The 27,427-nt window shown below is 37.9% G+C and overlaps 1 protein-coding gene and 2 pseudogenes across 1 annotated transcript in view; 2 read left to right on the top strand and 1 right to left on the bottom strand.

The window, feature by feature from the left end:
• The window catches only part of GRID2 (glutamate ionotropic receptor delta type subunit 2), a 1,404,853-nt gene that overhangs the window by 6,059 nt on the left and 1,371,367 nt on the right, over positions 1–27,427 (bottom strand). The gene's annotated exons all lie outside the window — the stretch shown is intronic.
• Positions 10,849–11,324, top strand: LOC123806891 (annotated as a pseudogene).
• On the top strand, positions 23,363–24,729 carry LOC123806701 (annotated as a pseudogene).

The following is a 27,427-nucleotide window of genomic DNA, read 5'->3' as shown; positions in this document are numbered from 1 at the left end:
CTTGCCCAAACAGCTTCCAGTGCTCGTCCAGGCCTCACAAAGGACTATTCCCATGTATTATTGCCTGAGAGCAGATCTCACGGCCATGGGTGCACACGGGTGTGTAGGGTGGTGTTTGGAGAGTGTTGACGGCGCTTGGCAGTTCGAGCACAGGCACACACACCTTTGTGTGGGAGACCCTTCCCGTGCAGACACAAGCTGGATGTGGGAGAGAAGGGACCAGAGGCTGACCCCTGTGACACGGCTTCTTAGGGGTCGGGAAGGTGTATTTGTTCAGATAAGAGGATACAACATATTTGATCTAACACTGTTTAGCTTGATTAATAGCTTTTATATACTTAAGACTTAGGATATGTGGACTCAGATTAATACTCTTGTCCTGGGTCTTGGGTTATTTGGGGAGAGACTGCTTAAAAACTGTAGAGAAAAGAACTAAGCTTATCTAGAGGAAGTAAATAATTCACTTTCCATTAGGGATTACCTTTTTACCTGTTTCATGTTATCCATGGGGCTATATGGATGAGGTAAAAGATAATGTTGGGGGTGGGATCAACTTTCAAAGTGAATTAAGCAAAATAAGAAAGCCCTAGGGAGAGCTGTTCCTATGTCTATCATCCACCTTTGGGTATTCCCACAGCCTCACCCACAGTGCCCCTTGCTGACACTCCAGGAGCCCGATCTCCCCCTCTCTGCACTGTCCCCCCAACTTGGGTTTCTTTCTTAGGAAATTGATGTAAATTTCCATTGCTTCAGAGTCTTGCTTTAAAACAGCAGCTAATCTGATGAATTTACTAAAATGATTATGAATATTAATGGTTCATAATATTAATGGATCATCTTTATTCCAGCCTCTATGCCAAACAAAGTCATTTGTATTTAGAAAACACAGAATCTTTTAAAACATATGTTATGGATTATGCTATTACAGATGTCCCATTTTTTCCCCCTTTTATTTCCCTCCACTCTGTACCCCCACTCCCACCAGCATTCCCCCACCTTCGTTCATATTCATGGGTCATACATATAACTTCTTTAGCTTCTGCTTTTCCCATACTATTCTAAACCTCTCCCTGTCTATTTTTTAGCCACCATTCATGCTTCTTACTCCCTGTACCTTTTTCCCCATTCTCCCCCTGCCCCTTCCTGCTGATAACCCTCTATGTGATCTCCATTTCTGTGATTCTGTTCCTATTCTAGTTGTTTGCTTAGTTCATTTTTGTTTGTGTTTTCAGGTTTGGTTGTTGATAGTTGTGAGTTTGTTGTAATTTTACTGTCCATATTTTCGATCTTCTTTTTCTTAGATAAGTCCCCTTAACATTTCATATAATAAGAGCTTGGTGATGATGAACTCCTTTACCTATATCTTGTCTGGGAAGCACGTTATCTGCCCTTCCATTCTAAATGATACCTTTGCTGGATAGAGTAATCTTGGATGTAGGTCCTTGCCTTTCATGACTTGGAATACTTCTTTCCAGACCCTTATTGCCTGTAAAGTTTCATTTGAGAAATCAGCTGACAGTCTTACAGGTACTCCTTTGTAGGTAACTGTCTCCTTTTCTCCTGATGCTTTTAAGATTCTCTCCTTATCTTTAATCTTGGGTAATGATGTGTTGTATCTTGGTGTGTGCTTCCTTGGGACAAGTTTTTGGGAACTCTGTGCGCTTCCTGGACTTCCTGAAAGCCCATTTCCTTTGCCAGATTGGGGGAGTTTTCCTTCATTATGTTTTCAAATAAGTTTCAATTTCTTGCTCTTCCTCTTCTCCTCTGGCACCCCTATGATTTGCATGTTGGAATGTTTAAAGTTGTCCTGGAGGTTCCTAAGCCTCTCCTCATTGTTTTGAATCCCTGTTTCTTCTTTCTGTTCTGGTTGAATGTTTATTTCTTCCTTCTGTTCCAGACCATTGATTTGAGTCCTGGTTTCCTTCCCGTCACTGTTGGTTCCCTGTGCATTTTCCTTTATTTCACTTTGTGTAGCCTTCACTTCTTCCTCTATTTTGTGACCATACATTTCTGTGAGCATCCTGATTAGCAGTGCTTTGAACTCTGCCTTTGATAGGTTGGCTATCTTTTCATTGCTTAGTTGTATGTTTTCCAGAGCTTTGATCTGTTCTGACTGATTTTATCTGGTTTGAGCCATATTTTTTTTTTGTCTCAGTGCACATGTTATGTAGTAACTGGCAGAGCCTTAGGAATTTGGCAGGGTGGGGTAACTCACTTCTCTGCGTTTTGGCACTATATGTGGGGGATGGGTCTGAGAAAGAACAATGCTGCTTGCTCAGCTCTCAGGCAGCTTTCTGTCACTCCCCTCGCTACCAACAAGCAAATTGGGCCCTTCTGTTGCTAATTCCTTGGTGGGAGGGTTTGTGTACATTCTAGGACCCTGTGGGTCTCTTCAGTGAGCTCTCTTGCGAGGCTGAAAGTTTCTCCCACTGCCTCAACCCCCACAGGTCGTTTCAGTCAGAGGTTTTGAGACGTTGTTTCCCTGAGGCTGGAACTCTGAGTTGCATGGTCTGTTTTACTCCCCAGTGTTCCTCCCAGTTTATCTGCATGCAAATGTGGGACTGCCCACTCCACCAGCTGCCGCCTTGCTAGGTCCACCAGCAGCCACCTTGCTGCGAGTCTTCCCTACTCTAGTTGCCCATCTCCACCCCTCTTATTTGGTCTGGGTGAATGTTTCTACTTTAATTCCTTTGTTGTGGGACTTCTACACAGTTTAATTTTCTGGTTATATTTTTGTTTTTATATTTGTTGTTGTCCTTCTTTTGGTTGTGTGAGGACACAAAATGTATCTACCTATGCTTCTATCTTGGCTGGAAGTTCCCAAAACACAGTTTCTTAAAGTGTGTTCCATAAGACACTAGCACCTAGTGGGCCACTGCAAGAAAACAGTCCCATGGTTATTAACTTAAAAAAAACTCTCAGAAATTTACAAAGAAGTCAGCCTATTAAAGCCTCTAAGAAGACCTGCAGAAAACGTGTATGATTTTGTTTAATACAGCATTACCTAAACTTTTCTTCCAGTCCCCTTTTCTCATTTTTATCCCCTCAAAGCATAACCCATAGAGCTAGAGATTTGAGGAATATACTCGAGAAACAGTGCCTTGATCCAAAGCAACAACTGCTTGTGGCACTGTGTTAGGTATCACACAGGCAAACAAAATATCAAAGTTGCTTGCTTGGGTTATCTATGAATACCATTGAAATGACATTAGCAAAACTCTTTAGATATTCGCCTACCTAAAGACACTAGGTAATTCAGATACCATTGAATGACCTGAAGGAAAAATCCACTCATATCTAAAAAATTCTTAAAGTTGAGTTTATAGGAACATGTATTGTAGAAAGAAATGGCAACTACCACAGCATTTGCTTAATGAGAATATATTGGCACAAAATAAGCTCCCAAGAGCCCCTGCTCTCCTATGCTTAACATACTATATTCGTGTCTGTGGAAATAAAAGAGTTTTCCTTCATTGGGCTTGTTAGTTGTGATTGTCTGTGGTTACTGGATCAATGCCTATGTGCTCACCATCTTCCATACTGCCTAACACAGATCAAGCACATACTTATTAATATATTCAATAGTTTTTGGTAAATGGATCCTGCTCTCAGATTCTACCTTTGTCATATCATTAATGTTATTTTCTAATTTATTCCATTCTCACCTATTCACCTACCCATTCAATAAGTATTTAAAGAGTGATTTCATGCCATGTGTTTCCTAGAGTACAAGATTTATGTTAAACCACTACTGCACTTTCAGCCAGAATGGCCTGGGAACACTGTTAAATCATTTTTTTTAAAGGCAGGACTTTTTTTTTAATGATTTTTAAAAAAGATTTTATTTATTTATTTTTTAGAGAGGGAAGGGAGAGAGAATGAGAGAGAGAAACCTCAATGTGCGGTTGCTGGGGGCCATGGCCTGCAACCCAGGCATGTGCCCTGACTGGGAATCAAACCTGCGATGCTTTGGTTTGCAGCGCACACTCAATCCACTGAGCTATGTCAGCCAGGGCAAATCTTTTTTTTTTCATGCTCTCCATTCATGTTAATTTATTCTTTCATTCACTCACATATTCATTCTGGGACCGATGATCACCTATTCTATCTCTTCAGTAGTATCTGGTAACACAATGTTTCTTTATTATTTGTATACCTGGAAATATTTTGTTTTTAAAAAGTCATTAGAAGAATACATACTCTATGTTACCCATTTTGATTCTAATAGTATAGGGCCTTTACCTAAAGAATTTGTTTAATCCCAGAAATTTTGAATTCAGTTAGCTGGGTGGCAGGAATTCATGAGAGGAAAGACAGAAGAGGCATCTCTAGATACCTTTAAGTATCATCACACCAGATATCTCTTTATATGCTTCATTTCATGGTCACTGAAGCATAGGTGGTTGCAGCATTGCAGAGACCCCACATTTGGGGTACACAGAACAAACAGGCAAGAGGATCCTTCAGTTAAGCTCTGAATAGCCCATAACAGCTTCCAGGGATCCTGGCTGGCATGGAATAAAGGTATTGGAAGAGAATGAAAGTGTCCTCTAAGCCCAGAGTTCTACCATACACTCTTGCTAAAAAAACCTTGTGCTCCCAGAAATTCCATCAAAAGGTTTCGCTACACCTTTATTTTAATTATTTAACAAAAGCCCATTTAAGGCTTGTATAATGACAATTTAGCACAATCTAATGCACTGCCTTAAAGACTAATGGGATGAGACCTTATAATAAATAAGGAAGTATTTTCTCTTTTCAAATGTTCAAAGACACCAGCACTTTTAAATAAGACTTAAAATCACACCCAAAGGAATGTTTTGTATTTTAATTATAAGCAACAATGATGTGTATATGTGTGTATGTGTAACAATGCAATAATATAGTTGCAAAATTCTTAATGAATGCAATGAACATTTTTAGTTCCACAGAATGATTGTTTTTGTCATTTGAGCAATTTCCACAAGATGGCAGTCTTTGCTCAGGGAGAGCAAAGTGTTCTACTGCTAGGAAAGTGAACCTGGAGGTTTGAAAGGCATAAATTTCTTGGCGGTGTGAACACTTAAAGTATTAGAAGCAATGTTGGATATTAGACTGTGATGAACAATTGGATGTATAAAATCTTTTCCTGGAGCATAGTCAGAAGGATTCCTGCCATTTTTACCTTGGAGCAATGATAGTGGTACTTATTTTAGAGAGATACTCGGGTGAGAATTAATGAGTCCATACACAAAAGCAACTTGTTCATTGTTTGGCATGTCGTAGGCCACCAAAATGCATAAGCTAGAACTATTGTCAGCATATGTGACAACAATTCTTTCTTCGGGTCTGTTCTGCTACATACTTTTTAATAGACAGCTATATTCCCAGATGAATCAAGCAGGGATTTATTCACCAATAATAGCATTGCATTTCCTTCTTTTGTCCAAAGGTATTAAAACGTTTGTAATCTCATTGAACAGAAAAATCTTAGAAGTCCATAAATCCCAGCTTCAAGTTGAAAATGGTTATTAGATCAATCCAACATGCATTATATTCTTTACTGATATAAATGAGCAAATTTCACTGGAAGGGAGTAGAGAAGCAAAAGATCTTTCATATTCAAATAAAAATACTCAACAGGTTTGAGGCATTTATCGTAAGAAGCTTTTCACTTACTTTGAAGAGAGTATCCTCATTTGTGTGTGAGAATTGCACTAATTATTGAGTACTTACCATCCCTTGATCACTACTTTAAAAATTGATTTTCAAATTAATTTACTTATCACAAAATGGTTTGCTGAAAGATGGGTGCAAATTTCAAATCCCGCACAGGTAATTTTGATTTTGCCTTTGAATATTATAACAGTCTGTAGTTCCTTTCTAATTTTCTTACCCTTAGATAAATTCCTGAGCTGAACTCTAAAAAAAGACACTGGTTATCTAAGAAATAGGATGCCTGATATTTTAGTTGTTTCTGCTTAAAAAGAATTTCAGGGTAATCAGAGATTTTTAAAAATAAATGCAGAGATTCTTTTTTCAGGCCATGTATGTAGGAACTCCTGTGACTCTTTTGTCATTGAAATTTCTTGCTCACATTCATATGAGCATGAACCACTAGAATACAAAAGAGTGAAGGCACCTATTCTCTCTCCTTCCCCACCATGCATTCTATGGGTGAGAAAACTGCATTGTAGAGAACAATAACTTTTCAAATTATCATATTCGACACACAGAGGCAGCCAGGGATAAAAGGCCAAGGGCTCCAGCCGCTGCAGGTCTTGCCTTGGCTACCTCAAGGGCTGAATGGATCAGTATGTTATCAATATTCTAGTACATCATCTAAGACACATCCGTTAGGAATCTTGTAGGGATTAAATGACTTTTTCAGTGACTAACACAGAGTACATAGTTGAGTTGGGGGCAGAACTCAGGTCTGTTTGTCAGCAAATTTTCCTGTGGTACATATTTAGAGAAGAGCAATATCTTAAATTCCAGAAATCTGTGAGACCCTGAGTAAAACCGTCCTTACTATGTTTCCGCTAAAGCAAACAATATATCTGTAGCACATTTGCAAATTTATTTACACTACAGTTTGGGTGTCCAAAGAAAATGTAGCTTTTCTCTTATAACTTAATTGATCTTCCTCAGGAAGACTGGGCCCACTGAGTAGTGAGAACAAAACTAAAATTAGCTCAACATGATTTAAAATTTAATCTGATCTAATAATTTAACTTGTCTCTAGCTTTAGCTCAATTTACTTGAATTACTCAATCCTTCTGATTTGTCCCTGTTCCCCTTGCTTTTTTCAAAGTTGGCAAGAGGATTTATGGAGGATGACATTATATCCCTTACATTGGGATTTGGGGAGAGATAGCCCCTGCCCGCTTGCTCATCTTTGTATTGGCTCTGGCAGCTCTCCCTTGAGGTGCAAAGGGCCTGGGCTGTTGAAGTCAGCAGAAGCTTTAAGTCTGCTAAAGCTGGCTAATGTCTTTCTCGCCTCCTTTAGGGTCTATGGGCTTCTCCCTGCTGACCTGGCCTCCTTTGTCTCTCTGAGGTGCTGTATACCTTTCTTGCCTTCTGCCACTTTCTCCATCTGGCTCCTAACTATTCTGTAGCCCTTTGGACACTACTAAGATATTGCTTAAAGTGGAGGGTCCCCAGAGTAGTCTGTGTGCTCTAACACAGCATTCACACTACATGGGAGCAAGAGAGGCCCAGGCAGGAAGATCGAACCTTTGCTCGATCTTTTTCCTAACCATGCAGGCCTGGCTTCTCAACCACTTGAGGTTTTCTCTGTTGGTACAGACCCTGGTGTAACCAGGGAACTCCTCTCAGAGCTGGTAACGGGAAGGGAAGCATCAGGCCCTCTACCTTTCCTGGGCATTTCAGTCTAATGCCCCTCGACTTAGCCATCTCCATCCCCTGCATTCTGTTGGGAACCTCTATCCACGAGTGGTGTAGCTTTCTTTTCTCTCCTGGATATCCTTCTTGGCATCACAGTGAAAGGGAAAATTAACTATATAATAATAGAAACTCTATAACCTGAGACCCACATGCATTTCTTCAATTTGGAAGTATTGAGGCAATTTGGAGTTAGGGATTGGTGAGGATGAAAATGTATTATTTCACTATCTTAAAAACAATGACCTGTTACATACTTATGAGTTTTATGTAATCAAAATTAAAAAGATATTTATAATAGAGTCTCATTGCTTTATTCATATTTAATATCACTCATCAGTGAGAAAGAAATTTGGGATTAACTGGGGAAAAAATATTTTTGAGTGGATCTATTTTGGCCCAGACAACTCACATTATTAAATTCATTTGTTGGGTTCTCACAAAATTTTCCTCTCCATGGTTACTGAGAATTAATAATAGCATGTGGAAATTTTCAGAAAAACATCAGCTCAATAGGATTTCATTCATTCATCATTTTTTCATTCTGGCCTTTGAAAACATACGTAAATTGGATTGAAGTAAAAACACTTATCAAAGATACAGATTTAGTATCTGATAACACTATTTGAACATAAGAGTTGTGAAGACAAGTTCTATTAGCTTCCTGTGAATCAGGTATCGATTGATTCTTTTTTTAAAGCTTGTAAATACATTTACTGGAAAAATGTTATCACTTGGAAGTTGCCTTCTTTCAAGGTTGAAGATTTGCTCCAGGGCACACTGTTCTTTTTATTTTCATCAAATTCCATTCAACATAGCAGGAATCCCAGCTCTTTGGGCGCTCCCAGGCCAAGCATGAGCAAGTTTCACCACCAACCCTGCCCAACCCTCCGCAGTAGTCATGAAGCATCACGCAGATGCCAGACTATTCTCTCCATCCAGATGGCTCTGGAGAAGCCACAGCTGAGGAAATGAGACCCCTGAACCCCTCGGCGGCGGCGGCAGCAGCAGCAGCAGCAGCTGGTTAGTTCGCCTGTGGAATTTGGCACTTCACCTTTTATTCACAAACTTTTTCCTGGAAGCATTGGGATTTAACTGTCTCTTCTTGGCTCACTAAGTGCTGACTCAGACCTGCAGGGTTGCTGACCCGTCCACTGGAGATGTTGTTCTCTACAAAGGGAAACAGACACACCAGCCACATAGTTAGGGGCAAACACATCTGTTATTGGCTTGGCCTGGAGGGAGAGTCGCAGCTGAGGGAAGCTCTGGTCCACTGATGAGGGTGACCGCATATTTGCCCCCTTTGAGAGTGGGAAGGGGATTCAGCACCTTAGGGTTGCAGGAAAAGTGCATATGCAGAGTTCCATCATCACTGACAGTCACGGACACCTTCAGTGCCTTGTTACCACAGTGTGAACTTGGTTTATGACAACGTTGTCCTGAAACAGCTGTGGCAGCGCAAGACGCAGCTTCGGAACTCCCGGATCAGCATGCTGGTGTCCGTTCACCACCAGCACGTGCAGCCCATCTGCAGCAGAATGCTCTGAAGGGCAGAGTCAGTAGTCGCACAGCCAACCCACATATCTTTTGGGAGGATGCCCTGTTCTAGATTCTGTTGGATCTGCTTGATGATTCGGGGGGTTATCCACCTTCTCATTATCATCGCTATCTTTGTTTTTCCTTTCTTCAGACCCATTTTCTTCCTTCTTCTCTTTACTTGGAAAATCCTCACCTCTGTCAATCAGCAGCTCCTACAGGTCACCATCCATAACCTTAGATGAAAGGTTTCTCCAGAACATGAAGGAACTGAATTCTAGGTCCTCAGGGTCACTGGCTGGTGTTAATGTTTTACTGCTTCTCGTGGGGGTTTAGGCTTTGAGGGTTGATGAAAAGCAACGTGTAAGGGAGTTTTGGGGTGCTGAATCGATGAGACTACTTTAACCTTTTCTTGTTTTTCTTTTAACAGTGATACCCCAACAAACTCTGCTTCCAATGGGTAGGTAAGTGCCAATACTTGGATATCTGTGGCAGAGAGGCTGCAGTAATCTCTAGTTTTCTTTGAAAACTCAAGTATCAGTCACAAGTATTCCAGGAAGGGCTCCTTGAACCGCAGCTTGTATGTAGGGCAGGACCCTGCATCACCTGTGCATGGCCTTGTCCCAAATCTTGCTGACCACATCCTGGAGGGTGTAGGTGTTCTTCCCAATGTCCTGCAGAGCTGTGCCTGGCAGTAAAGCCCGGGCATCCACCACAATGTACGCCACTGGCACTATCTTGGTCAAACAAGACTGGAGGGCACTTGTACTCACTCCTACGTCCAGCCGTGGGCTTCTGGGAGCCGGGAAGAGCAACCACACATTGGTAGCGCTACATCTCCTGGCTCAGGCTACTTCTGCGCATGCGTACTGTGCAGGCCACCCAAGGAGGGGCTGTGGGTGGAGTCAAATCTCGGGAGGGATTACCTGAGGAAATATGCTTCAGCGCCCAGGCCCTAGAGATTTTTATAATTTTTTTGAACTTAAACCTGTATACATTCTCATTGTTAAAAGTCAGTCAATGCAGATAACCTAATTTAATGATCATAAACCTATACGATAGGTACTATTTTACAGTCAACAGATAGCCACTTAAGACCACTTAGTACAGTTATTATGGCTAATAAGCAGTTGTAATAAGGTTAATGCCTCTTGATTTTTTTTTTGTCTTCAGCAAAATCTCTTAATGGTCAATAGTATTAAATACAACAAATATTTATTGATAACATCTACTTCCTCAGTAATACCAAATAGACTAAGGCAATTAGAAGCTATTTCCTTTGTTTAAATAGGATTTTTAACTAGTTCTTCCAGTTGAGCCTGATGCCAGTTGCTTAAATCTAAAGATTGACTAAAGTCATATAGATGATTATAGTCTTTCAAATAAATTCACAAATCATCTTTTAGATCAGAGATTAGCAAAGGTTTTGTGTTAAGGGTAAGGTAGTCACTATTTTAGACTTTGTGGGTCACATGGTCTCTGTCCCACCTACTCAACTCTGCCTTCACAGTTAGGAAAACAGGCCTTAGAAGAATTTGGCACATTGGTTACAGTTGCTGACCTGCTGTAGACTCCTATCTCCCATTAAGTAACTCTATGAAATCAGCAATTTTCCATTTCACTGACATATTGAATTTCAGAGGGCTTAAATGACTTGGGAAAAGCCACATCAAATGATACATCAATTTTTTTTTAAAAACTAGAAAGTTTGCAGTGATCAAAAAAACTTCTAATACAGAAAACTCCAGTTCTCAATGAAGAACTCTACTAAACATTTAAATGAGAGTTAACATAAATACTCCTCAAACTTTTCCAAAATATAAAAAAGGAGGAAATGCTTTCAAACAAATTCTATGAAGCCAGCATTACTTTGATATCAAAACCAGATAAAGAAGCCACAAGAAAACTATAGATCACCTTTTCACAAAGATGGTGCCCAAAGCAAAGAAAGAAGCCCTTTCCCCTCTCAAAGGCAAAGCCAAAGCCAAGGCGAAGGCTTTGAAGCAAATAAATCAGTGCTAGAAGGAGTCCACAGCCACACACAAAAAAGAAGATCCACATATCACCCACCTTCAGGAGGCCTAGGACACTGTGGCTCTGAAGGCAGCCTAAATATCCTCGGAAGAGCACCCCCAGGAGAAACAAGCCTGACCGCTATGCCATCATCAAGTTTCCCCTGGCTACTAGTCATCCATGAAGAAGATAGAAGGCAACAATACACTTGTGTTCACTGTGGATGTTAAGGCCAACAAGCATCAGATCAAATCAGCTGTGAAGAAGCTGTATGACATTGACATGGCCAAGGTCGACACCCTGATCAGGCCTGATGGGGAGCAGAAAGCATATGTTCAACTGGCTCAGACTATGATACTGTGGACGTTGCTGACAAAATTGGGATCATCTAAACTGATTCTAGCTGATTAATTCTAAATATAAAAATTTTATGCCATAAAATAAAGTGAAAATTATAGGCCAATATCTCTGAAGAAAATATTAGCAAAACAAATTCAAGAACACATTAAAAGGTTTATACACCATGACCAAGTGAGATTTATCCCTGATATGCAAAGATGGTTCAATATATGAAAACAAATTGTAATATGCCACATTGATAAAATGATAGATAAAAATCACATGATCATCATAGTAGATTCAGAAAAAGCACTTGACAAAGCATAACATCCTTTCACGACAAAAACTCTTAACAGATTGGGTATGGAAGGAATATACCTCAATACAGTAAAGCCCATCTACAACAAACCCATAGCTAACATTACACTCAGTGGAAGATAATTAAATGTTTCCTCTAAGATCAGGAACAGGGCAGGATGCACACTCTCACTATCTAGTACTGGATGTCTTAGAGCAAATAGGCAAGGCAGAGGGGAAAAAAAGCCATCCAAGTCAGAAAGGAAGAAGTGCTATTTCCTGATGATATGATCTCATATGCAAAGAGTCCCAGTCAGTCAAATAACTTTTGGAATTAATCAACTATTTTAGGAGAGTGGCATGATACAAAATCAACATACAGAAATCAAATGCATTCCTTTACACTAATGATGAAGCATCTGAACAAGGAATAAAGGAAGCTATCCCATTCACAACTGCATCAAAAACAATAAAATACTTAGGAATAAATTTAGCCAAGGGAATGAAAGATCTGTACAATGAAAACTGCAAGATTTTGCTGAAAGAAATTGAAGAAGACACAAATGGAAAGACACCCTCTGTTTGTGAATCAGAAGAATTAATACTGTTAAAGTGGCCATTCTACCCAAAGCTGTCTGCATATTCAATGCAATCCCTGGCATTCTTCACAGAAATAGAAGAAACAATCCCAAATTTGTGAATGGAACCACAAAAGACCACAAAAAAACCAAAGCAATCCTTAGAAAAAATAACAAAACAGAAGGTATCATGCTTCTGGATATATTAATACTGTAAAGCCATAGTAATAAAAACAGTAATAAAAACACTGACACAAAAACAGACACATCTACTGATGAAACAGAATATAAATTCCAGAATTAAATGAGGAAAGGGTAGTCTCTTAAACACATGTTGCTAGGGAAACTGGAGAAACAGAGCAGAACAATAACATTAAACCTCTATCTCGCACCACTCAAGAAGTAACTCAACATGGACAAAGATATAAACATATGATCCAATTCCATAAAACTCCTAGAAAAAAAAACACAGGGAAGAAGCCCATCAATATTGGTCTTAGCAATGATTTTTTTGAACATGATGCCAAAAGTACAAACAACAAAAGCAAAAATCAATAAACGGGACTACATCTAACATAAAAGCTTTTTCACAGAAATAAAACCAGTTAACAAAATGAAAAGACAATCTACAGAATGGTGAAAAATTGTTGCAAACCATACATTGGAAAAGGGTTTACATATTGAAAATATATTAACCATTGGACAAGGGTATATATTTTAAATATATAAAGGGCAGAAGAACTAAATAGACATTTTTCCAAAGAGGACATCAAAATGGCCAACAGGTACATGTAAAGGTGCTTAGTATCACTAATCATCAAGAAAATGCAAATCAAAACCATGATAAGATATCAGCTCACATCTCTTAGAATGGTTATCATCAAGAAGACAAGAGACAACAGGTGCTGTTGAAGATGCAGTAAAAAGGAAACCCTTATACATTGTTCGTAAGAATGTTAATTGGTCCAACAACTATGGAGAACAATTTGGAGGTTCCCCCTGCAGCCAAAAAAAGAAAAAAAGATCTACCATATGATTCAGCAATTCCACTTCTGGTTATATACTCAAAGGAAATGAAACATGATCTCCATGAAATACATGTGCTTCCATGTTTATTACAGAACTATTCACAATAGCCAAGATATGGAAACAATCCAAATGCCATCAATGGATAAATGGATAAAAGAGATATATGGGACATACACACAATGAGATATTATTCAACCACAAGAAAGGAGAATATCCTTCCATTTCAACAAGGATGAAACTTGAGGACGTTATATACTAAGAGAAATAAGTCTGATGGAGAAAGACAAATACTGTATTATATCACTTATTTGTGGAACTAACAAAGTGTAAAAAACAGAGGACAAAATGGTGGTTACTGGAGGATGGGGATGGGGAATAAGAGTGATGGTATTTAAAGGTACAAATTGGTCATGAGTAGCGAATAAACCATGGAGATCTAACATACATTGTAATGAATATAAATAATAATACTGTATTAATGTGATAAATATTTCTACATTGGCAATCATATTACAATATAAATGTGTGAAATTAACATGCTGTATACCTTAAACTTATATAATGTTACATGTCAAATTTATTTAATTAAAAAAACTAGAGATTTTGACTCTTATTCCAGTGCTTTTGACTATGCATATATAATATGTAGTAATGCCTGTTATTAATATGTGTGCCTTTATATGAGTACAGAGTCATCATGTATTGATTTTGCAACTGACCATGTTGTGAGGGAATTTTATATACACGCTATATATTAACAATGGCAGCATAACCACTCATGTGAATTTGGGATTTCCCTGGTTTTCTGATTATCTGGAATACACATTTGAACATATACTCCTGAGATTGGGGCTGCCCATGTTGCAAGATTGACTGCCTTAATTATTGAAGATTAGGTAGCATTCATTGTCTGAGGCCTGTACTATATTTGCTGAATCATTTTCTAGGGAATGGAAGCTTTATCTTGAAATCAAAAAGATATGAACAGACACCATGCACTAAAAAAAATCCAGGGAGGTGATTATGATATACAAATAATGGGCAAGACAATCAACAGAGGCAGAAAAGGTGGCATCTCTTTTAATCAAAAGTTATAAAATGGTTTTTAATTATGTGTGGCTAGAAGTACATAAACTAATTAGAAGTTTTTTAGGGTTGGTAAAAAATTACTATAGACAAGTGATGAGAATGACAGCATGCTAGTACTGGCAGGAAATGGGAGATGATGTCATCTTTAATTTCTACACAGCGAGGTGAGGCAACCTGCACAGCTTCCCATGACAGAGCCAAACCAGCAGGTCTGAATTTGATTATAAGCTCAGTTACTGAAGACTGGGGCATGTCAGAGACCTGCGGAAAAAGAGAAGCTTCCTGTATTGCTTCAAACCTGATATCTGAATTTCAAATTTGAAAACAATAATTTGATAAAATCTTTAATTGGTCAGATCTGGTTTTCTTATTAAGAAAACAGTGCCCGTGTCCTTACATAGTAAGTAATGTCTTCCTAAGGCAACTATTTTTCTGTGTGTGGGAAATGAACTGTAAATTTTATCCAGATGACTACTTTCCAAAGGAATAACAATAATAAATTCCTGCATAATACTGTACAAAAACATTGCATATCATTTCATTTGCTTCTTATAATAACTTTGTGAGGGAGGAATTATATTGATTGATTGATTGACTGATTGTTCCCTCCTCTTACTCCTTATTCTTGTGAAAGGCTTTATGAAGCCGGATATTATTAAATTTTTATTTTAAAGCTGAGGAGACTGAACGTAAGAGATAAAAAAATTTCCCAAATCCACAAGGCTGGTAAATGATCCAGCCAGTTTTCAAATCCAGGTGTTCTAGCTTTTGTGCTTTTTAAAAAAATATGCCAAGATCTTTATTATCCCTAAAGAAAACCAGTATAAATGGAAGTCTCTTTATTTCCTGCTACAGTATTGGTAGAGGATTTGACTACTCCAGTTCCTTGGATTACACACATTCCACTGTATCTGTTTACAAACACTACACTCCATGTAACACATCCTGATGTCCCCAGAGAGCCACATGAATATCACATGAGTCCATTAATCTTTTTGCTATTAAACATCAGATGAATTCATTATCATGAGGCACTTAGGAGACCTTGTCAGTTTTATCAAAAGAAGACAGACAATAATATGATGGTTTCCAGAGGGAAATGAGGGTAAAGGGGAGGTAGTAAATGGGGTGAAATATGTTGTGATAGAAGGAGATTTGACTTTGGGTGGTAAACACACAATGCAATATACATATGATGTATTATTATAGAATTGTACACTAAAAACCTATATAATTTTGTTAATCAATGTCACCCCAATAAATTTGATTAAAAAAGAAAGCAACACAGAGAATACAGTAAATAAAATCTACTACATGGGTAAATACACACACACACACACACACACACACACACAGAAGTGTATTCAAAATAAAAAAGTCCTTACTCAATGTGAGTAAATAAAGTTTTAATCTGTGTTGTGCAGGCTTACATAGTTATCCCACTGAATTCTTTCCTTAGAGTTCAACCAGTATACATAATGAAGGTAAAATATTTATTAACCAACACAACTATTTTGAAAACTGTACATTATTTAATCTTTAGCTCTTAAAACAAGTTTTATGTTCAAATACTGATAATATTTTTTGTTGGCTCTTAGAATCATCATACTTTATAGAGGTTATTTAGCTGAAGATGAACTTTAAAGTTGAAATAAATGATGTCCAATCAAATTGATCTCTTTCAGTTCAAGTAATCTCCTTCCACCACAAGCCTTGCACTGCTTAAGGGGGTAAAATCAGTCTTGTTCACAGAAAAGCAATTGCTTGAAAAATCAAATTAGCAACATGACGGATCTCAAGACTTTGGTGACTAGTGAACTTTAATTATTTTATATTTTATGTGTTTATGCTGGCAGTAAAAGTCAAGCACTCATTATAGAAATGGCAGACATGATCTTTCATAAAATGAGTGCTGGGCAGCAAATGAATAGATAATCAGGATAATGAAAGCAAGCCAGAAAGATGCCGGAGAGCTGAAAAGACCCCAGCAATGGCTCCCATTGAGATAGAGGGGATAATTGCAATTGGAAAGAGAACACTTTTGGTGATCTTTTAAAATGTCAGCTTCATCCTCAAGCTCAGTGTGATATTTGGGTTATAGGGTAAAGGGGAAAAATTCTTTCATTCTGCAGTGAGAAACTGGCAGTGATCATCTCTGCTTATAGTTGCTATGCAGGCAATATAAAATTTTCTTATACAGAGCTTTCAAATTCATTTATGAAAAAGAGTCATGGAGTCAAACTTATTTTGCTTAGTACATTGCACACATTTTATGAATATTTTGATATATTTGAGTTTGACAACTAAACCTTAAGATAAGTAGGATTTTGAAGTGTGAACTATGTGTAAAGGGATGAAGGTTGTGACAGGTATCTTTAGCACAGTGTTAGGAGAGAGATGAGAAGGAAACTTTTGAATAAACAAACAGCCTCATGACCACTTGCATAAACATTGAATGTTTTATAAGTTGAATAACAATTTAAATATATAGGAGGAATCCCTTATGCTAAGAGCTGTTGTAGTTACTGGTACTTTAATAATCAGAATTCTTTTATGATGCAAATTATATCTAACTTAGAGGACATATATTGATAAATGCTTTTTAAAAACTCAGGGCATATTTGTATTAAAGCCTTAGGTAAATTCAGTGTAATTAAAATTCTCAGTTAAAAGTTAGATTTTTGAAAATAGTACAACTTTAGGATAATAAGTTCACTATATTTACCCATATTTTTATAGATAGAAAGTTTAAAGAATTTAAAACTTATATTCTAACTTTTTAGGTGTTTTGTATTATGATGAGCATTATTCCAACTCTGCTAGAAAGGTGTTTCAATTTTTTTTTAGTAAAGAACATTATTAACATAGTAACATAACATAAACTTTTCTCAAAGTGAAAGAACTGTAGAGAAATAATCATAGTCTCTTCATTAAGACATTTCAACTTCCGGCCAAGATGAAGGCATAGGTAGACACACTGTGTCTCCTCCCACAACCAAAATAAGGACAACAACAATTTAGAAACAAAAAACAACCAATACAAATGGAAAATTGAATTGTATGAAAGTTTGACAACCAAGTAGTTAAAGTAGATGCATTCATCCAGAACAGTAGGAGGGGCAGAGTCAGCGGGGGGGCCTGGCGGAGAGGGGTCATGGGAAAGCAGCAGCTGGTAGACCCAGGGAGGCAGCATTTATGGAGGGGCACAGTGCACAAGGTGGCTGGTGAACTGAGTGGTCCCACATTCGCACGCAGATAAACCAGGTGAAAACTAGAGAGCTACACAGACCATGCAATCCAGGGTGCCAGTGTGGAGAAATAAAGCCTAAAAACACTGATTAAAAACACCTGTGGGGGTTGAGGTGCTAGGAGAAACTCCAACCCTCGCAGGAGAGTTTGTTGGAGAGACCCAAAGGGTCCTAGAACATACACAAGCCCACCCACATGGGGATCAGCACCAGAAGGGCCTAGTTTGCTTGGGGGAAGTGGCAGAAGATACTGAAATCTGGCAGAGAGCAGAGCAAGCGCCATTGTTCCCTCTCAGACCCCTCCCCCACATACAAGTGTCACAACACAGTGACTGGGTTGCCCCACCCTGGTGAACACCTAAGGCTCCACTCCTTACTACATAACAGGCATGCTGAGACAAAATAAATGGCCCAAATGAAAGAACAGATCAAAGCTCCAGAAAAAATACAATTAAGCGACAAAGAAATAGCTAACCTATCAGATGCACAGTTCAAAACACTGGTAATCAGGATGTTCACAAAATTGGTTGAATTTGGTCACAAATTAGATGAAAAAAATGAAGGCCACGCTAAGTCAAATAAAGGAAAATGTACAGGAAACCAATAGTGATGGGAAGGAAACTGGAACTCAAATCAATGGAGTGGGCCAGAAGCAAGCAAGCAAGATCCAATCAGAAAAGAATGAAGAAAGAATAATTCAAAAAAATGAGGAGAGGCTTAGGAACCTCCAGGACATCTTTAAACATCCCAACATCTGAATTATAAGGATACCAGAAAGAGAAGAGGAAGAGCAACAAGTGGAAAAGTTATTTGAACAAGTAATAAAGGAGAACTTCCCCAATCTGGCAAAGGAAATAGACTTCCAGGAAGTCCAGTAAGCTCAGGGAGTTTCAAAGAAGTTGGACCCAAGGAGGAATACACCAAGGCACATCATAATTACATTACCCAAGATGAAAGATAAGGAGAGAATCTTAAAAGCAGCAAGAGAAAAGCAGAGAGTTACCTACAAAGGACTGCCCATTACACTATCAGCTGATTTCTCAAAAGAGACCTTACAGGCAAGAAGGGGCTGGAAAGAAGTATTCCAAGTCATGAAAGGCAAGGCTCTACATCCAAGAGTGCTTATCCAGCAAAGCTTTCATTTAGAATGGGAGGACAGATAAAGTGCTTCTCAGATAAGGTCAAGTTAAAGGAGTTCATCATCACCAAGCCCTTATTTTATGAAATGTTAAACGTACTTATCTAGGAAAAAGAATGTAAAAAACATGCATAGTAAGATTATAGAAAACTCGTAATTATTAACAACTACACCTAAAACAAAAACAAAAACCAACTAAGCAAACAACTAGAACAGGAAGAGAACCACAGAAATGGAGATCACATGGAGGGTTAGCAATAGGGCAAATGGAGGAGGAGAGAGGGGGAAAAGGTACAGAAAATAAGCAGCATAGATGGTAGGTAGAAAATAGACAGGGGGAGGGTAAGAATAGTATGGGAAATATAGAAGCTAAAGAACTTATAAATATGACATATGGACATGAACTAAAGGGGAGGAATGTGAGTGCACAGGGAGTGCAGGGTGGAGAGGAGTGAAGGGGCGAAATGGGACAACTGTAATAACATAATCAATAAAATATATTTAAAAAAAGACATTTCAAGAAGTGGATTGTACACTCTAACTTATTTCCATCATGAATTTGAACATGCTATATTGGTATAAAATGGGGAAAAAAACCCAAAATGTTCCTTGGATGATTACCTGCAATTATTCTACTGTGTATTTCCACTGCAGTGTGCCTATGTGTTCTGAAGAGGGCAGTGCAGTGAAAGGCCCTATGAAAAAGGATTACTAAATCATGGATTTGGAACCCTGGCCCATTTAGGGACAATCTTTCAGAGTAGGTATTTTCTAACAGGCCTCATAATGAAGCCTACCTTGCCAGCACCTTGATCTTGGACCTCTAGTCTTCAGAACTGTGAGAAATAAATTTCTGTTGTGTAAGCCACCCAGTCTGTGGTATTTTGTTACAGCAGTCCAAGTATACCATACACATGGATTGTGAAGCATATAGCACAGTGGCAAGTATCAAGAGTATGGCAGTCAATTAAGATCAACTTTCCTACTTTCATATTCAGCACTTTTGTAAATCCTGGGATTTCTCTTCAGACTTTCTTCTTACTCCCTGTGAATTGTGCTTGGTATAGAACTGATATTAGACTCAAAACCTGCAGAATTTTTGTTTCACCTTCTCCCCATCAATATTTTACATGTTAATAATTAAGATTAGAGCATAATTACCTGACATAGAGACTAAAAGTTTATAAACAAAATCCAATAAAACCAAGAACTGGTTCTTTGAAAAGATAAATAAGATAGAAAAGACTTTAACCAGACTCACAAAGAAAAAAGAGAGGACCTAAATAAATGAAATCAGAAATGAAAGAGGAGAAGTAACTACTGCCACCAAAGAAATACAAAAGATTGTAAGAAAATATTACAAACAACTATATGTCAGCAAATTACAACCTGGATGTAATAGATAAATTCCTAGAAGCATATAACCTTCCAAAACTGAATCAGGGAGTATCATAAAATCTGAATAGACAACAAATGAAATGGAAGCATTAATTTAAAAAGTTCCAGACAATAGAAGTAACACTTATCCTTCTTAAACTATTTCAAAAAATTCAAGAGGTGGAAAGACTCCCAACTTCATTTTATGAGGTCAGCATTAACTTAGTTCCCAGACCAGATAAAACCACTACAAAGAAAGAAAGTTTTAGGTCAATATCACTAATGAACATAGATGTTAACTGGATATAGGAATACATTAAAACATTTGTATACCATAATCAAGAGGGATTTATCCAGGGGATGCAAGGTTGGTACAATGTTTTCAAATCAATAAACAAGATACACCACATAAACAAAATGAAGAATAAAAATCACAAAATTATATCACTAGATGCAGAAAAATGTATTTGATACAATCCAACACCCATTTAGGATAAAAACTCTCAGAAAAGTGGGAATAGAGGAAATATACCTCAACATAATAAAGGAAATAAAAGAGGAAACATAACTCAACATATATGACATACCTACTGCCAGCATCATACTTGATGGGCAAAAACTAAAAGTGTTTCTCAGGAACAAGACAGAGATGTCCACTTTCACTACTCTTAGTCAATATAGTACTGGAAGTCATAGCCACAACAATAAGACAAGAAGAAGAAATAAGAGGTATTCAAATTGTAAAGGAAGAACTAAAATTGCCATTATCTACAGATGACATGATGCTATTTATAGAAAACCCTACAGACTCCACCAAAAAATTACTAGAACTGATAAATGAATTCAGTAAAATAGTAGCATACAAAATTAATATGTAAATATCAGTGGCATTTTTATATACCAGTAATAATTTATCAGAAATTTGAACCAATAAAACAATACAATTTACAATTACAACAAAAAAATAAGGTACCTAGGAATAAATTTAACCAAGGAGGTAAAAGACCTGTGCTCAAAAAATTATGATACTAAAGAAAGAAATTGAGGAATATACAAATTAGTGGAAGCCTGGATAGGAAACACATTAAAACATTTCTACCACTCAAAGCAATCTATAGATTCAATGCAATTCCATCAAAATGCCAATGGTGCATGTCACAGATTTAGAACAAATATTACAAAAATTTATATGGAACCACAAAAGACACTGAATAGCTTCAGCAATCTTGAGAAAGAAGAGCAGAGTTGGAGGAATCATGCTACCTGATATCAAAACTGCATTGTACTGGCATAAAAACAGACATATAGACCAATGGAACAGAAGAGAGAGACTACAAATAAATCTATACCTTATGGTCAATTGATATTTGACAAAAGAAGCTAGAATATATAATGGGGTAAAAACAGTCTATTCAATAAATGGTGTGAGGAAAATTGGACAGTTTCATGCAAAAAGTTAAACTCGACCACTTCTTTCCACCATACACAAGATAAAACTCTATGTGGATCAAAGACATAAATGTAAGGCTAGAAGCCATAAAAATCCTAGGGCAAGGGAAACAAAAGAAAAAAATAGACAAATAGAACTACAGAGAACTAAAAAGTTTTTGCTCAGCAAAAGAAACTATCAACAAAATGAAAAGACAAGCCACCAAATGAGAGAACATATTTTTCAATTCTACCTTTGATAAGGGGTTAATATTCAAAGTTAATAAAGAAAAAAAACAACTCAACACCAAAAAAACAATCAATCCAATTAAAAAATGGGCAAAGGATCTGAATAGATAATTCTCCAAAGAGGACATACAAAGATGGCCAATAGACCATAAAGAGATGCTCAATGTCACTAATCATCAGAGAAATATAAGTTAAAATCACAATGAGATGTCATCTCACACCTGTCAATGGCTATCATCAGTAAATAAAAAAAATAACAAGTGTTAGTGAAGATATGGAGAAAAGGGACCCTAATGCTCTGTTGGTGGGAATGCAGATTGGTGCAGCCACTGTGGAAACAATATGGAGTTTCCTCAAGAAAAGAAAAAAAAACCCAGAAAATTAACAATTGAACTTCCTTATTATCTAGCAATTCCAGTTCTGGGAATATATCCAAGGAAACCCAAAACACTGATTTGAAAGAATATATGCACACCTATGTTCATCAAAGCACTATTTATAAGAGCCAAGATTAGGAAGCAGCCTAACTTCCCATTAGTAGATGAGGGGCTAAAAAAGCTGTGGTATATTTACACAATGGAATACTACTTGGCCATAAAAAGGAAGGAAATCATGCCTTTTGCAACAGCCTGGATGGGCACAGACGGTATTATGCTAACTGAAGCGAGTCAGTCAGAGAAAGAAAAATACCATATGATTTTACTTATATGTGGAATCCAATGAACAAAATAAATTAGCAAACAAAATAGAAACAGATTCATAGTAGAGAACAGGCTGACAGCTGTCAGAGAGGAGGGGGTTTGGGTATTGGGTGAGAAAGGTGAAGGGATTAAGCAAAAAAAAAAAAAAAAGAAAAAAGAAAAAAAAAGACCCTCATAGACACAGACAATGATGTGGTGATTACCAGAGGGAAAGGGCAGGTGGAGGAAGGCAGTAGAGAGTAAAGGAGGGATCAAAGGTGACAGAAGGACACTAGACTTTGGGTGCTAAACACACAATACAGGTGATGTATTAATAGAATTATACACTGGAAATCTATATAATTTTATTAACCAATATAACCCAATAAATTCAATAAAAATAACAAATGTTTAAGATTCTTTTAAAAACTACAATACATATATCTTTCTTTTTAAAAATATCTTTAAAACTTTATAATTTGCAAAACATTTATATTGCCATTATCTTGTTTTTATTACACAGTCCACATTTAAAACAAGCTCCCTATCATTTTAATAAGCAATGTCTTCATTTACAAACCTCCATTGATTTAACTCCTGTGATATTAAATTTCTGTATTTGGGATATCATAGCCATATAAAATATTTTCTAACAAAAATTGTATAAACAAGAGTGTGGAGGAGATATTTAAACTACTTAAGAAATGAAATTGTTTTTAAGCACTTCATATATGCTAACCTGATATTACAAACCTGAGTAACTACTTAAACAGAAATCATGATTTAACACAAGATCTCCAAAACCTTCATTTTGAATGGTATTAGTTGTCTTTACTTCAGTTGTTAGGAGCCAGTCTTAATTAAAAATGTAATGTCAGCAGTTTCTTTTACATTGACTGCCTATGAGTTGTGCCATAAGAAGCAACAACCTCTCTTCTTCCTCTCCTCCATCTGCCTGGCAGCCACAAAGCAGCAACCATGCATGAGTGCATCTCTATCCATGTTGGCTGATCTGGTGTCCAGATCGACAATGGCTGCTGGAATCTGTACTGCCTGGAACATGGCTGAGATCCCATTGGCCAGATGCCAAGGGACAAGACCATTGGTGGGGGAGATGACTCCTTTGACACATTCTTCAGTGAGACAGGCACTGGCAAGCATGTGCTGAGGGCATTGTTTGTAGACCTGGAACCCACAGTCATGGATGAAGTTCACACTGGTACCTACCACCAGCTCTTCTACCCGGAGCAGCTGATCACAAGCAAGGAAGATGCTGCCAAAAACTATGTCTGTGGACACTACACCATTTGCAAAAAGATTATTGATTTTGACCTGGACTGAATTTGGAAACTGGCTGACCAGTGCACAGGTCTTCAGGGCTTCGTGGTTTTCCCTGGCTTTGGTGGCAGAACTGGTTCTGGGCTCACCTCCCTGTTGATGGAGCATCTCTCTGTCAATTATGACAAGAAGTCCAAGCTGGAGCTTTCCATTTACTGCCAAACCCCACCCCCCCACCAACCCTCATGTTTCCACAGCTGTAGTGGAGCCCTGCAACTCCATCCTCACCACCTATACCACCCTGGAGCACTCTGATTGTGCCTTCATGGTTGAAAACGAGGCTATCTACGACAACTGTCATAGAAACCTTGGTACTGAGTGCCCAAACTACACTAACCTGAATAGGTTAACAGGTCAAGTTATGTCTTCTATCACTGCTTCCTTCAGGTTTGATGGAGCCTGAATGTTGATCTGACCAAATTCCAGATCAACCTGGTCTCCTATCCCTGCATCCTCTGGCCACATATGCCCCTGTCATCTCTGCTGAGAAAGCCTACCATGAACAGCTTACTGTACCACAGATCTCCAATGTGTGCTTTGAGCCGGCCAACCAGATGGTGAAATGTGACCCTCACCATAGTAAATACATGGCTTGCTGAGTGTTGTACCATGATGACATGGTTCCCAAAAATGTCAATGCTGCCACTACCACCAAGACCAGGCGTACCATCCAGTTTGTGGACTGGTGCCCCACTGGCTTCACAGTCTGCATTAATTACCAGCCTCCCACTGTGGTGCCTGGTGGAGACCTGGCCAAAGAACAACAACAGCGAGCTGTGTATATGCTGGGCCGCACCACAGCTATTGCTGAGGCCTGGGCTTGCCTGGACCACAAGTTTGAGCTGATGTATGGCAAGCGTGTCTTTGTCCACTGGTATGTAGGTGACGGCATGGAGGAAGGAGAGTTTTTGGAGGCCCGTGAGGACATGGCTGCCCTAGAGAAGGGTTATGAGGAGGCTGGTATGGATTCTGTTGAAGGAGAGGGTGAAGAAGGAGGAGAGGGATAATAAAGTTAAAATGTCACAATGGTGCTACTTTTACAGGAAATCTTATTCTGTTTTAAACATTGAAAAATTGTGGTCTGATCAGTTAATTTGTATGTAGCCATGTACACTCAAAAACAGTTACTGGCCTATGCTTTAAAACACGATGCTTTGTTATAGACCCAGCCAGTCCATTTCTCTGATGGGTTTGAATAAAGTATTCCCTGTCTTAAATGAAAAAAAAAAGTAATGTCAGATGTATAATATTTGTTTTTAGGGTAATACTAACATCTACTCTTTGGGCATATGTTAAGAAGTAGTAACACAAATTTTAGATAGACTACCTGGATTCCTTAAATAATTTCAGGAATAAGTCTTATTGGGAATAGAAGTATTAGTTGTCTTTTTTTTATGAGGCAGCAGGCTGAAGTACTCTGATATAAATGGTTATTTATAAAAATTACATAATGTGGTATAAAGTAGCAGTGAGACTCATCTAATTCCATGCAGAAAGGATAATTGATGTGTTACTGCTCTACTTCACAATTTAGTTTTCCTACGCATGGGAGATATGCTGGGAATTAGTCTATTCCATCTTCTTAATGAGACTTATATATTACCTCAGATAATGTGTCTATTTTCTTCAAGCAGCAGGACTAACTGCTTTACTGAAGTGAAGTTTTCAGCTGTTACTAGAAAAAAATTACAAGTAGATATAAAGGGAATAATCTTATTTTTCCATGTATCTATGTGTCCAGACAACGTGAAATGGCATGGACATGCTGCTGTTATAAAAGAGGCATTGACTGCCATAGTTCCTGTGCAAGCTTGTGAAAACTGCCTGCTATTTCCATGAAAATAGCAAGAGCTATATGCACAGCAGTGTTTACTTACTTGATGATATTATGGGAGACCTCAATAACTCTGAGAAGAGGCTTGATAAAAATTGAGTGTCATTTAGTCCTGATAACAATTGTCAGGAGGACTGTGTGGCTGGTTTCTTTATTCAGAAACAGGCCTGGTAATACCATATACGTGTATGTATGAAATGGAGGCATTTGCAAAGACTGCTATTTCTTTGCTTTACCCCAAACATGACATACTCAGCCTTTCAATTCTGTTCCAAATCATGATGAACTAGAAATAAAAGCAATCTACCAAAGGGGGGATCTGAAATATTTATAAAAGTTTTGATGAATAATTGTGGGAATGCTATTTATTCATGCTTGAATAGCCTATTATATTTTTTGGTAACTAAATTGTTCAGAATATTGGTAAATTGTGAAGAATTTTACCTTATATATGGTGGCAAAAATATTGGATACTATGCTCTATCTGTTTCTACATGAGTAAAAAGGGTAAAATCATCTGATAAAGGGTCACTGAGGTAAAACTCATGGCCTATAGATCACTGTAGGCAACAGCATCCAATATACAGTGAGTGGGCACATTAGCTTAGCAACATGGGTAATGGGAGGAACAGATCCACGTGGTAGAGATCATTCCCCTTGTTGGCTCACTTTCTAGGAGACGCTACACTCTGTGAGACTATAGTGAATGTCCTTTGAAGTGATTTTCCTACATAATGAAAAAAAGAGGACTTATGGTTTTATCCAGTTATTACAATGAGGTGTAACCTGCAACACAAATCAGGAGAAATTAAAATGTAGGAATTGCTTCTAGATTCTTTGTGACATTAAATACCAAGTTACCTCTCAGTAGATCTCAGTGATGGCCCACAGAACTCTGGAGATTTCCCTGGATCTTTTGTATGTAAGAACTGGTTTGAGATGCATGAATAAGATTAGCTGGTGGAAGGTGCATATCTCAGGTAGAGGATGGAAGAAAGAGGAAAGAGGATGTTATTGCTTAACATCACTAACCATAGCCCGAGACCATTGGGTAGAGTTCCTATGTTTCTGAATTCTTAAAATAATTTATAACATTTGGATTCCATTTTCTTTCAGTTCTGGGAAAAAGTTGCCTATAGGCACTCAGAAGGGAATTATGACAAACAATATCCAGGGAGATCATATCTAATAATTGATGGCAGGGCCAAGACCCAGCAGCCCTCTGAGATCAATGGTGACTATCTAGTTTCTCTCCCATCATCTTCTCCTGCCCCATGTCAGTCTTATCACTTTTACTTGTGATAAATCAGGATATGAGCCATATAGAACACGGAGGCTACATAAGGTCAAAAAGCATAACTCCAATATACTAGGTGTGTTAGTGGGCAAAAAAATAAATGGGTGATAGAGATTCTACTCATGAAACTATTTGCAAGTATGCAGGTAGATGGAAGGCATAAACATGATAAATGGTCTTCAAAGAGAAATCAAAGAATGATAGTGAGATACCGAAAAAGGTTTAGGAAATGTGGAACATGGGACATCATTTAAAGACTGAGATTTTTGGAAAAGAAAGTATAGCAGTTAAGAGAATGAGTACTCAAGTTAGACTAACTTCAGTGGAATCCTTGTTTCATTACTTTTTGAATGTACCTGCAAAGTAATATGATCCCTCTGAGCTTCAGTTTTCCTAAGCCATAGAATGAAGTAATAACAAACTTAAATTGTATTGTGTATGCAAAGATCTCAGCATGATCTCTGACATATATTAAGCTCTCAGTACCACATAGCTATTATTCTAATCACTATGAAGACTAACATCGTGTATCTATGATGACATACTAGAGTCCATTTGCAATAGGATTCCAATT

This window comes from Phyllostomus hastatus, unplaced genomic scaffold, assembly GCF_019186645.2.
Source record: "Phyllostomus hastatus isolate PE091 unplaced genomic scaffold, TTU_PhHast_1.1 phas_scaffold_39, whole genome shotgun sequence".
Taxonomy (NCBI): domain Eukaryota; kingdom Metazoa; phylum Chordata; class Mammalia; order Chiroptera; family Phyllostomidae; genus Phyllostomus; species Phyllostomus hastatus.
The sequence above is the reverse complement of the archived record's forward strand: the minus strand, read 5'-3'. Positions and strand labels throughout refer to the sequence as shown.